The sequence below is a fragment of the Alligator mississippiensis genome, chromosome 1 (genome assembly GCF_030867095.1).
Source record: "Alligator mississippiensis isolate rAllMis1 chromosome 1, rAllMis1, whole genome shotgun sequence".
In the NCBI taxonomy this organism is placed as follows: domain Eukaryota; kingdom Metazoa; phylum Chordata; order Crocodylia; family Alligatoridae; genus Alligator; species Alligator mississippiensis.
In genome coordinates, this window is record NC_081824.1 from 372903717 (window position 1) to 372916758 (window position 13042).

Below are 13042 nucleotides of genomic sequence, written 5' to 3' on the forward strand. Positions count from 1 at the left end.
CCAGGAGCAAGTGGAACACCTGTACATGGTCTGTGATACCACTCATTCTCTAACAGCTTGGAAGAGCTATATTCCATAGACTACAGTGAGAAAAGAGTTGAATTATTATGTTTATGCCACTCCCTTCTTTGCATTTAAGAATCAAGCAAAGCACTCCATGGAAATTCTGTAGTTGTCCAAGGAAGCATACAGTATTGATATTACTGAACAGAATACTAAAAAGGTTAAACAGTTCAAATATGGCTTATTTCCTGCCTGATATTTAATAAATAGTATTGTGGTCTGCATAACATAAAATCATTTCTCTCTAAGCTACTTAGTAACAATGTAGAAATATTTAAACCTACAAATCAAGATATACGGCAATGGTGGTTTAAAATAACTTTTAGAAATAATGTTTAGTATTTGTAGAATAGAATCAGGGTTTTTTTAAGCTGCTGATTGCAAAGTAATTTCATTTAAAATATATAGCATAGATAATCAAGAAATGATGGACCAAAAATAATATTGTTTCTTTTAATGTCCATCAACTGTTTCACGGAGCGCTGTCAAATGGGTTTCTTTGCAGTTTCTTAGAAGACAGCCTAAGGCCTGAGAAAATGATTAAGGCTATAAACTCTGAGAATTTTTTGATTAGAGAAAAAAAGAAAGATTAAAAAAAAATAAAACAATACTGAAAACAATTAACAGTGATTATTAGGGCTGTGTAAAATTTTTCATAGTGTTTCATTTCAAAGCTGTTTTGATGTGTTTCAAGTGCAAAACAGCAAAACTGAAATGAAACAAAAGCCTTTGAAACAGCTTTGAAGAGAAAAAAGGGACCTCAAAACATTTTGAACTTTTCGAAACATTTTGAGTTTAAAAGCCAGATTTACTGGTTGCAGCGCCGGTCCCAGCTGATAGCACCCACCTCCTGTCATCCGGCAGGCAGATCAGGAGCTCTGCACATCTCCAGGACGGCTATAGGGGCTGTGCCTGAGTCTTTCTGGGAGTGTAGGTCCCTGATCTGCCTGCTAGCTGACCGATCAGCACTGGGCGCAGCCTACACCCAGCATCAGGAAGATAGGTGCTGCTGCTAGCCCCATGCGGCAGCACCTGGCACCTGTCATCTAGCAGTCAGATTGGTGGCATGCACCCCCAGGAGGACTCTGGCACAGTCCCCCGCCATCATTCCAGGGGTTCTGGTGGGCCCTGATCTGTCTGCTGGCTGACAGGAGCTGGGTGCTGCCATCTGGGGCCAGCAGGGCTGAGGCAGATCATCTCAGGTAGGGACCAGGGCAGGGGACCATCTGTGCACCAGCTGATATGTCCCAGCCACCACCTGGCTGGCTTCAATAGTGGGTAGGGCAGATCAGCTGGTGCAAGGACCTGCCTTCCTGATCCCCGGCTTGGGGATTGGGGGAGCACATCCCTGCACAAGCTGTTCTGCCCTGCCCCTTACCAGAGTCGGCCAGGTGGTGGCCTGGGCAGATGAGCTGGTGTGGGGACACTCTCCCACCCCGATCACCACCCAAACTGATCTGCCCTGGCCTCACTGGCCCCTGGTGGCAGCACCTGGCTCCTGTCAACTGGCAGGCAGATTGGAGGCCCACTAACACCTCCAGGAGGGCTGTACCAGAATCCTCCCGGGGATGCATGTCCCTGATCTGCCTACCAGGTGACAGGAGTCAGGTGATGCTACCTGGGGCCAACAGCATCGATCTTCCCGGCGTTGGTCCCAGGTGGCAGCACCCAGTTTCTCATCTCATGCCAGTTTGTTATCTAGCAGGTAGATCAGGGGCCCACACCCCTGGGAGGACTCAGGCACAGCCCTCCCAGCCCTCCCAGGGGTGTGAGTGAGCCCCTAATCTGCCTGCCAGATGAGAAGACAGAGGTGCTGTTACCTGGAACCAGCAGCAGCAGCGATCTTCCAGGCACTGGTCCCAGGTGGCAGCACCCAGCTTCTCTCATCTGACAGGCAGATGGGGGGGCTCAACCCCCCAGGAGAACTCAGGCACAGCCTGGATGCCCTCCTGGGGCTTTGGGGGAGCCCCCTGTTGCCTGCCTGCTGCATTTTATGTTTCCCCATAATAACCTCAGGCTGTGGGCTGAGGAGGGAGAGGAGGATCCACGTGGCCAACCAAAGATTGCGGCACTGGTGTCATCGGGAAGGCTTTGGCTTTCATGACCACAGCCCGCTCTTTGGTGAGAGAGGCAGCGAGCTGCTGGGAAGAGATGGCCTCCACCTCTCTCCCCTAGGGAGGAGGCTCTTCTCAGCCAGACTGGCTGACCTGCTCCACCGGGCTTTAAACTAAACCCGCTGGGGGTCGGGGGCACTACCACCACTGCTGACCCACTGAGCAATCCTTGCAAAGCCCGTGGGTCAAGGCACTTAAGGGAGCCCACCCCTGCCCCAGCCCTGGTAAAATCTGTGGGCAAAGAAAGAGCCCCCCAGGGGACACTTGCCTGCCTATACACAAATGCCAAGAGCTTGGGGAATAAGCAGGAGGAGCTCATCCTCCTTCTCAATGCAAATAATTATGATGTCATAGGGATAACAGAGACCTGGTGGGACTCCACCCATGACTGGACCACGGGTATACATGGCTATACCCTGTACAGGAGGGATCATGTAGATAAAAGGGGGGGGAGGTGTAGCTCTCTATGTTAAGGAAAGCTACATGTCCCTGCAAGCCGATATTGGCAACCAGGGTGGACGACTGGAGACCCTCTGGGTTAAAATCCGTGGGGAACACAGCACCGGGGACACAATGGTGGGAGTCTACTACAGACCTCCCACCCAAAGTCCTGAGCTTAACCAGGAGTTTGCCCAGGAACTGGCTGAGGCAGCATGCTCCAGGACCATGGTTGTCATGGGTGACTTCAATTACCTGGACATCTCGTGGGAGGATCGCTCAGCAAAATCTGAGTGGTCGCAAAGCTTCCTCTCATGCATGGATGACCTCTACCTGACTCAAGAAGTCTATGGGTCAATGAGAGGCAAAGCGCTGCTCGACCTGGTACTGGCTACTGGGGATGACCTAGTCGGCGACCTAGTGATCGATGGGAAGCTGGGTGACAGTGACCACGAGCTGATCACCTTCACCATACGCTGAAAAGCTGGCAAGTCAGTCAGCAACACGGAAGTCCTTGACTTCAGGAAAGCCGACTTTGACAAGCTCAGGAGGCTTGTCAGTGAGGCCCTAAGGGACCATGACCACAGGGAGAAGGGAGTTCAAGAAGAATGGTTGCTCCTCAAGGGAGTGATCCTCAATGCACAAACTAAGTCTATTCCATCTCGGAGGAAAGGCAGCAAGAGGGCACAGCAGCCCCCCCTGGCTCTCCAGGGACCTAGCAGACCTCCTGAGGCTAAAAAGAAAGGCCTACAAAGGATGGAGGATGGGAGTCACCTCCAAGGAGGATTATTCTGCACTGGTCTGGTCCTGTAGGGAGCATACCAGGAAAGCCAAGTCTGCAACTGAACTCCAACTAGCTTTGAGCATCAAGGACAATAAAAAGTCCTTTTTCAGATATGTGGGGAGCCGGAGGAAAAGCAGGGGCAACATTGGACCCCTGCTGAACCAGATGGGGCAACTGACAACTGACACCCAGGAAAAAGCCAACCTATTAAATAGACACTTTGCGTCGGTCTTTCATCAGTCCCATGGGACACCCATGCCCGCTACGGGACAGGGATGTCCGGGTGAGGGTGATCCCCTGCCCTCCATTAATGCTGACTTCATGAAGGAACATATTGAGAAGCTGGATACCTTCAAGTCAGCCGGCCCTGACAATCTTCACCCCAGGGTACTCAAGGAGCTGGTGAGCATCATAGCCCAGCCTCTAGCACGGATCTTTGAAAACTCTTGGCATTCTGGTGTAGTGCCCGAAGACTGGAAGAAGGCCAACGTGGTGCCTATCTTCAAGAAAGGGGGGAAAGTGGATCCGGCTAACTGTAGGCCCATTAGCCTGACTTCTATCCCAGGGAAGATCTTAGAAAAGTTTATTAAAGAGGCCATCCTTAATGGACTGGCCGACGCCAACATCTTAAGGGATAGGCACGGGTTTGTTGCGGGTAGGTCTTGCTTGACCAATCTCATTTCCTTCTATGACCAGGTGACCTATCACCTGGACAAGGGAGAAGAGATTGATGTCATATATCTTGACTTCAAAAAAAGCCTTCGATCTGGTTTCCCATGACCACCTCTTGGCAAAACTGGCCAATTGTGACCTTGGGTCCTCCACGATCCACTGGCTGGAAAATTGGCTCCGTGGTCAGACCCAGAGGGTAGTAATTGATGGAAGTCACTCATCATGGTGTCCTGTGACCAGTGGGGTCCCCCAAGGCTCTGTCCTTGGACCCATACTGTTCAACATCTTCATTAATGATGTGGACACTGGAGTCAGAAGCGGACTGGCCAAGTTTGCCGATGACACCAAACTTTGGGGCAAAGCATCCACACCAGAAGACAGGCGGGTGATCCAGGCTGACCTGGACAGGCTCAGCAAGTGGGTGGATGAGAATCTGATGGTGTTCAACGCCGATAAATGCAAGGTTCTCCACCTTGGGAAGAAAAACCCGCAGGCTCGGCAGTGCTATGTTGGCTAGCACTATGGAAAGAAAGAGACTTGGGGGTCATCATTGACCACAAGATGAACATGAGCCTGCAATGTGATGCTGCGGCTAGTAAAGTGACCAAAATGCTGGCTTGCATCCATAGATGCTTCTCAAGCAAATCCCAGGACGTCATTCTCCCCTTGTACTCGGCCTTGCTGAGGCCGCAGCTGGAGTACTGCGTCCAGTTTTGGGCTCCACAATCCAAAAAGGATGTAGAGAAGCTTGAGAGACTCCAGAGAAGAACCACACGCATGATCAGAGGTCAGGGAAGCAGACCCTACGATGACAGGCTGAGAGCCCTGGGGCTCTTTAGCCTAGAAAAGCACAGGCTCAGGGGTGATCTGATGGCCACCTATAAGTTTATCAGGGGTGACCACCAGTATCTGGGGGAACATTTGTTCACCAGAGCGCCCCTAGGGATGACGACTAGGTCGAACGGTCATAAACTACTACAAGACCGTTTCAGGCTGGACATAAGGAAGAATTTCTTTACTGTCCGAGCCCCGAAGGTCTGGAAGAGCCTGCCACCGGAGGTGGTTCAAGCACCTACACTGAACACCTTCAAGAGCAAACTGGATGTTGATCTTGCTGGGATCCTATGACCCCAGCTGACTTCCTGCCCTTTGGGCAGGGGGCTGGACTTGATGATCTTCCAAGGTCCCTTCCAGCCCTAATGTCTGTGAAATCTATGAAACCTATAGACAAAACATAGAAACAGCATCCAAACAGCGAAGGAGTTTTGATTAAATGAAATGGAACAGTGCTTTCAAAATGAAATGAAACTCAAAATGAAACACTGTTTGTTGAATCATCAAAACAGAAGTTGAATCGGAACTATGCTGTTTTACATAGCCCTACTGATTATTTAAATTATAAAGGTTTTGTTTTGTTTTGTTATGTTTTGTTTAGTTTTGTTCTCTTAAGGAGTAATTTTGAAACTTTAAAACTCCTTTTTGTACACTCCCTTTTGTATGTGGAAACTCCTTTTTGTACACAGGTCAAGACAAAACTTTGTATTCTTAAAGCTGTAGTAATTACAGTTAACACAAAGGAAATTACATATAAAGGTAAGTGAGATCTTCTTGGTGTACATGAATTAACTAAGCATTTTATGACACAGCAAAGGTGAATGTCATTAACTAATCCTAATGAAATCAAATAAAATATTTAAGTACTTAAAGTAGTCTACCAACTCCCCCCTTCTTTATGTATTTAAATTATTTCTTTCTATTTTGAACTGATGCTCACCACAGATCCATTCATAGCATCTGATAAAGAAAATGCTGCTTGTGAAAGTTTATGGTACTCTGAATCCTTAAAGTGCCACTCCGGCCTGCCTTCTTTCTGACTTGAGTACAACCACTCCTTAGACTTTAAAATAAGATGAGATTGCTCCAGCAGGAGGTACAACATAGCTGAGAGATTGGAAAAAAGAAAGATGTTTGCTAAGAGAGACTCATATCCTTTTTTGTATATAGTTTCATGAAATTGGTAGGGTGGTGGAAGGCACAGGTCACATTTAGGATCACCATTCAGTAATAATAATCTATACATGTAAAATTATAACATATATTTAATTTTCCATGTATATAATATGATTTGGAGGGGGTGGGGTCATTTTAAATTGAAAGTAATCTTGGATTCAGGTTAGTAAGGTAGTTGGGAGGGATGGATGAACTTTCAAATACCACTGTTCCCTTCTTCAGATCTTTGACAAAATAGCAGACATGGCTAAATATCCACATGTTCAAAGGCTTGTGGGAAAAAAATCCATTTGTGAATTAAATCAAGACATAAGAGATATTATCTACTTGTTAACATACAAGAGAACTGCAGTAATCTGAGGGTAACCTGATAAGTGGAAGAGCAAATTTAATAAAGGGGGTTGTTATCACCTATGGAGGGCAGAAAGATTGCTGAAGGATCAGGTAGATTATGTGGGTCATTAAATTGATTTCTGTGTTAAGTCCTTGGTTCTTAGCATCCAAGTAAGCTAATGAATTTGTGTTCCTAGGCTAGTCCTTTAAAGGTGTGTTATAAATTTCACTTGAGCACAAGGACTGTGAGGTTGGTAAAGGAGTGTTCTTGTTTGTTTTGTTTTTCATGTGAAAATGTTCTCTTATCTGTGTTCTAGTATCTTCATCCTTTTTTGTTTTTTTTGTTTGTTTGTTTGTTTGTTTGTTCTGGGATCATTCACTTGGAGGCATAACTTTTCTCTAGTTTCACCCATGTAGTTTCTATGGGGGTATTTTTTTTTCCCCTAGATAAGGTATACCGCATTCTGGGATAGACATGTGTAGAATCAATATGGGAGTTGTTGATATTTGTGTCAGTAATAATGATTTGACAGGTTTTCCATTTTTGTTAAGAAGGGTTGGATTCCCATTATGTACCTGTTTATTAGTTGGGGGAGGAGGGGTGCTTCTGAGGAGCTGAGTGAGGTCAGGGTGATGTCCAAAAGACAAGAGTAGGGCAAGTCTTAGATTTACCCTTTTTGGGCATGTCCAGATAAGTGCACATGTGCCTCTTGCAGCATCTCAAAGCCCTTTGAGACACTGCAAGAGGCATGTGCAGGAACAAAAAAAAGATCCCTGGATATCCAGGAGTCCAAAAAAATAATAAAAAAAAAAACAACAAAAAACACCACTTGGTGAAACAGCAGGGCAAGGCATGGTCCCAGACCATGCCCTGAGGCACAGAGGCTCAGGTCCTCCAGAGAGCTGATCTAGCAGCCAGCCAGATTGTCTCTATGGCTGCCCCTCATCCCAATGCTGAAACATTCTGCCTGCTGGTGCAGGGCAGGCAGCGTGCCAGCAACAAAGAGCTGGACTCAGGCTCGTGCTGGCAAGTAGGGGGGAGGGGGGGCTGGAGAAGGGGGGAGGGGATCATGGGGGGACCGATGCCTGGCTCCATCGCCCTCAGCATCTCCAGCACCCCCATCCATGCCCCACCTGGTTCCAGCATTCTGGCACTTAAAAAAAAAAAAAAGAAAAGCCCCGCACTCACTGGCTGTAGCAGCAGTAATCAAGGCCTCTGGGGGCTCATGGAAGAGCCCCCACCACACACACTTCATGGAGAAGTGGGGGGAAGTGGGGATAATCCCTCTGCTTGGCACCCACGCAGCAGGTTTCACATCGCATGGGTGCAGTGTGACTTGGCAGGGCACTGTGCACTCTCTGGGACCTGGGGTGGCTCCACCTATCACCCAGATCCCATCACCACTCAGTCCAAGTGGCCCCACCTCCCAGAAAGTGTTCAGTGCCCTGCTTAGCCCCACTGAACCCACATGATGTGACAGCTGCCACACAGGTGCCAGGCTGGGGGGGTGATCCTTGCTGCCCCCCACTGCCCCGCATGACATGGGGGTGCTCTGCCATGAGCCCCTAGAGGCCCTGATCACCACTGTTACAGCAGGTGAGTGCAGGGTTTTTGTTTTTTTTAAGTGCATGAATGCTGGGGCTGGGTGGGGCAGGGATGGGGGGGCTGGGGGGGCGGGCTGGGGATGAGTCTGGGTGGGGCAACCAATGGGGATTCTGGGGGAGTGAGCTTGGGGATGGGTGGAGGAATGATCAGGGGGTCTGGGGAAGAGAGCGAGGGAAGGGGCCAGGTGGGGATATGTGGGCCCTGTGGGGGGGGGCAGTAACCCTTGTGGAAGGGCATATGGTTCTTGAGGGGGGCTTTGGCTCCTGTTGGGGGCTGCTGCCCCTGTTGGGGGACTTTGGCCCCTGTTGGAGTGCTGTAATCCCTGTTGGGGGACTTTGTCCCTGTTGAGGGGCAGTAGCCCGCATTGGGCAATGTTGGCCCCTGTTGGGGGGGCTGTAGCCCCTGTTGGGGGACTTTGGCCTATGTTGGGAGGTTGTAGCCCCTGTTGGGGGCAGTCCATGAGCTGTGCAACAGTGCTGCCCTACAGCAACAGGGGACCCACCCTAAGCACCCTCTGTGAGCTCCCCCCAAACGCACAGTCCTCCCACAATCCCCCCCAAAACCTTACAATTCTAAGCTACCCCCACAAACCCCTCACCCACATACCTGGCCCTGTGGGTCAGGAGTGAGGGGAATGGGGTGAGGGTCAGGGGCAGGGCACTGGCATGTCAGTGCTACTCAGCGTTGCATATCCTGATGAGTGAAGGGGGTAGGGACAGCTCTGATTTTTCTATGACAAAAACCACAAAAGTCCATGTCAAATGGTATATGTGTTTAGAATGTATTTTATTATGATAGAGACATTGGTAGGCTTCCAAATTGCTTTAAAATTGTAAATATCAGAAAACATTGCCCAATTGATTTGATCTGTCTCTTTCTCTACATATATATGTCCAGTGGTCTTTTGTTTTTATTCTGGAAGTACACAGATTTTGGAGTATTTTAAAGAGCGACATCAGATTTTTTTTTTTTTATCAGGGATTTTGCAGTTTTTAAATAAGGAACACCAGAATTCCTGCTAATGGCAGGACCCAGGCAGAGGTGCCTGCTCTGAGGTGGCATCCAGGACCACCCTGGAGGTGGCTGACCTCCTGGCCACTTGGGACCAGGAGGACATGGTTTGACAGTTCAAAGCAGGCCACTACATGGAAAAATCTTCTGGGTGATAGCTGCTCAACTGGCTGGGCAGTGGCACACATGGCAGTAGTGCCACATAAAGGTCAACTGTGGAGCCACAGCCCACTGGCAGCTGGCCCAGAGGAGCAGATGCCTCTAATGGCCATGCAGTCTCCATCCAGGTCTGGCAGGCATACAAACTTGGGACCACATGCTATCGCAGGTGACATCAGGCCACAGCCAGGCAGCAGCCCCCACTGCCAGACTGCTGCAGTGGGTAGAGGGTGCAGGGAACGTTCAGGGCTGCTTCATCAGTCCAGCTCTCACAAGGAGTAGCACCCCCAGGTACCAATTGGCCAGGCCTCAGAAGCTCCTGAGAGTGAGTAGCCCTGAGCTACTTGCCAGGGCAGCTTTTTATACTGCTTTTTATACTCTAGATTCCCCTGGCTGCAGATCCGGTATGAGCCAGGCAGGGTTATTTTGCCCCAAGTGGCATAATTTGCCCCACACCAAAGTGCATGCCTGGGCACGTGTGCAGAAGCAAAAAGCCCTGGCTCAAATTTGCACTGCTTTCATTTAAGCTGCTGCAAAAACATGCCCCTGCATGTGTGGATGCACCCTTGGAGTATAGGCTGTAATTATTTGATGAACTTTCTTATCTGTTCAAGTGTGGGATGAATATAAGTGACAACTAAGGGGCAGTGTAGAGTTTCTACTTGTATTGTAGCAGGATGCTGTGGAGTATTTGGGTGGTTCTTTCAAAAACATGGTCTGCTTTGCTGGAATGTCCTTGGTAGGGAGGCAGCTTTCAGTTTGGTAAGGTAGGTGTCATGATCACTCTCCTCAGAGAAGATGTGGAGCTGTCTGAGGGCGTGACTATAAATTTATAACTTTTTTTGGTATGTTTAGTGATGATTGCTTGTGGATAAAAGGGTTTTAGTGGGAGAACTTGATTGAGAATTATGGTGTTGAATCTATGGTAGAAGTCAAAAAGTGAGTCTAGGCATGCAATCCAGGTAATGAAAAGGCCATCTATGTAACACAGGTACAGGACAGGTTTAGAAGCAATATTTTCTAAAAAAAAAAATCTCTACCAAGTCAGTTATGAAGAGGTTGGCATGTTGGTGAGCCATCATTGTGCCCATTAGTTGTTAAATGTGAAGTTATGGGTGAACATGACGTAAATTATTTATACAGCATATTGTGGTGCTAATTTCTGAGGTAGTTCATTTCAATGTAGGTATTTCAGGCAAGCAACAGTGCCTTCATAAACTGAGATATTAGCGAACAAACTGGTGACAACTTGACGAGTGTATTTAGATATGGAGTATTGTATAAAGTTTTGTTCTATCTGCTATTTAGTTCTTCTGTGTCTACTTTTTTTTAACAGAAAGCTTAGAAAGGATACTGAGTTAATTGAAAGCTCACCTATGTCCCTCCCAACCATACATTGGGTCTAATTGAAGACATGTCCCACACAAATCCTTGCCTATCATTTTCCTGGACTGTCATGACTACGGTATCACCTCAGCACTAGCAAAATCTTGGCTTTCAATAGTCTGTTTAAATGTACATAGTTCTGAAAGTAATCTGTAGGTTGAACAATCTTTAAAAAAGGTTCTGACTCTTTTCTTAATAGTTCATGCAGAGGTGACTCCTGTCTTTCTAGGTTTAATAGGGAAGCCACTTAAGCACTGCCAGATAACTAATTAATCCTCCAATTAGCATAAACATGTTATACTCAAATAGCTTCTGATTTAGCAAACACTGATAATACTGAATGACCTTGCCATATTTGTGCATAGAACATTACACAATATACATAGAATTAGTATTGGAAAGGTGTTAGGAAGTTAGACTTGCATTTGAATGTAAAGACATATGTTGATACATATCTTGCAAAAATGTTTCTAAGCATTTCAGCCCTGATATCTTGAGAGTCTTAGGGTGCATCTACACATTACCCTGCATTGCCATAGCAGTGCACTATGTTGCCATGTGATGTGCTATGATCTTGTAGCAATCATGTGAATCTACATGTGACCAGCAGCTACTTTGCTGTAGTGGCACTGCTACAGCAAAGTAGCAACAAAAACCATACGCCGTATGCACGGCACAGTACGGGCACTTACTATGCTGTGCTTTGGTACTTCCAAAAGGAAGTACTAGAGCACAGCACAGTAATAATGTCTCTGTAGGGTGGCATGTAGAAGCATCCTTATTTGTGGCAATGAGAGGGGCAACAATGAACAAACTTTTGGCATATGAGGAGGAATTTATAAAGAAAAAAAAAATGTATCTTTATAGCTTTAATTTAGACACCTAACTATATTTTGGTCAGAAACCCAGGATGAAATGGAAAGGAGTACATAGACCAACCAATAGAATATGTGGAAGAGGGATGTGTGTCTGTAATCTTGACTCTCTCTTTCAGGTAACATTTATTCTGTTCCTTGGAGCTTTGAATTTGGAGTTACTGTTAATGCAGGATTAGCGATCCACAGTGCTACCTAGGAGGATCATTAGATCCTAAAATGCTGACTAGAAGAGTAAGGCACCTACCTTATGATTGATGTCTTGAAAACTTGCCAAGGGAATGGTTGACTAGGGTTCTAGGTTCCCCTTTATTTGAGTAGATTGCAGGTTACATTTCCCACTTCCAATTAAAGTACCCCAACCACTCCAAGTGCTGTGTATGAATTTTATGCAATAACTATTTTATGTAAAATGCATATTCAGTCCAAAGGGTTATAAATACCCTCTTTACTACTCCAGAATCCAGATTCATCTTGCTTGCTTACATTTTGGAACCATGACTTTTATCGCCTTCATTTTCATACCCTAGTTCAACAGGATTTGAATCCTAACAGGATTTGAGTCTGGCAGCATCAGTGGCACTTTTTGCAGGGGGTGCACTGCCAATCTCAGGGGCCGCACGTGCATCCGCATGCACTCCCTATGCATTGCCAATAGATACAGTCATCCACCCTGGTGATCTTCAAAAAGCATCTTGATGCCTATCTGGCTGTGGTCATCTGTTTCCTGCCCAAGTGCAGGGGGTGGACCCAATGATCTCTAAGGTCCCTTCCAGCCGCTAACAACTATGATCCTATGAAACTATAATTGTGCCGTCTAAAGAGGTGGTGCTCAAGCTTTTTGGCTGGGTAAGTGGTTCAGGGCCAGTCCACAGGCTGGATCATGTCTGTGCTACCTCTGCCTACTCCTCCTTGGCTCTGTGCCACTCTGCACTACCCCACTCAGGCTCATGTTCCCCTTACTCTTACCCTGTTTAGCCCTGCTTGTCTCATTACCACCCTGCCCTGTCCTGATCAGCTCCACACCATCCTGATTGGCCCCACTTGACCCTGCACTGCCCCATGCCACCCTGAATGGACCCACACACTCAATACAGTGCACTGGGCCATGATCTCTAGCCCATTAGGCTCTGCTCAGGTCCAGAAATTTAACAGCAGGGGAGTGACAAGTTAGCTGCCACTGTTCCTCTGTTACCGAAAAGTCAAACCCATGGGGACCTCTGCTCTTAGTATCTTATTCCACCCAAATTGGTGTTAACTTTATACTTTCTAAATTTACCCTCAAAACCATCCTGCAGTCATTAATAAGGCCATGTGCATAAACATTTTTATGAAACTGTTAGACACATTAGACAGAAGGGACCTCTAAGTATGACTAAAAAGTGGCTGAAATCAGAAATCATTTTTAACCCCCACCCTCCTGGTCACCCCTTCAGTCTGCACTCCAGTTTCAATCTTAATTAATGGGATTAGGATTCCTATGCAGTGAGCAGAAAAACTGAAAACCTATGAAGAATAATTTAGATTCTCTAATTACTCAACATGAAGGTGATTATAAGTAAAAAATAGGCAAGAGAGTATACATGAATTT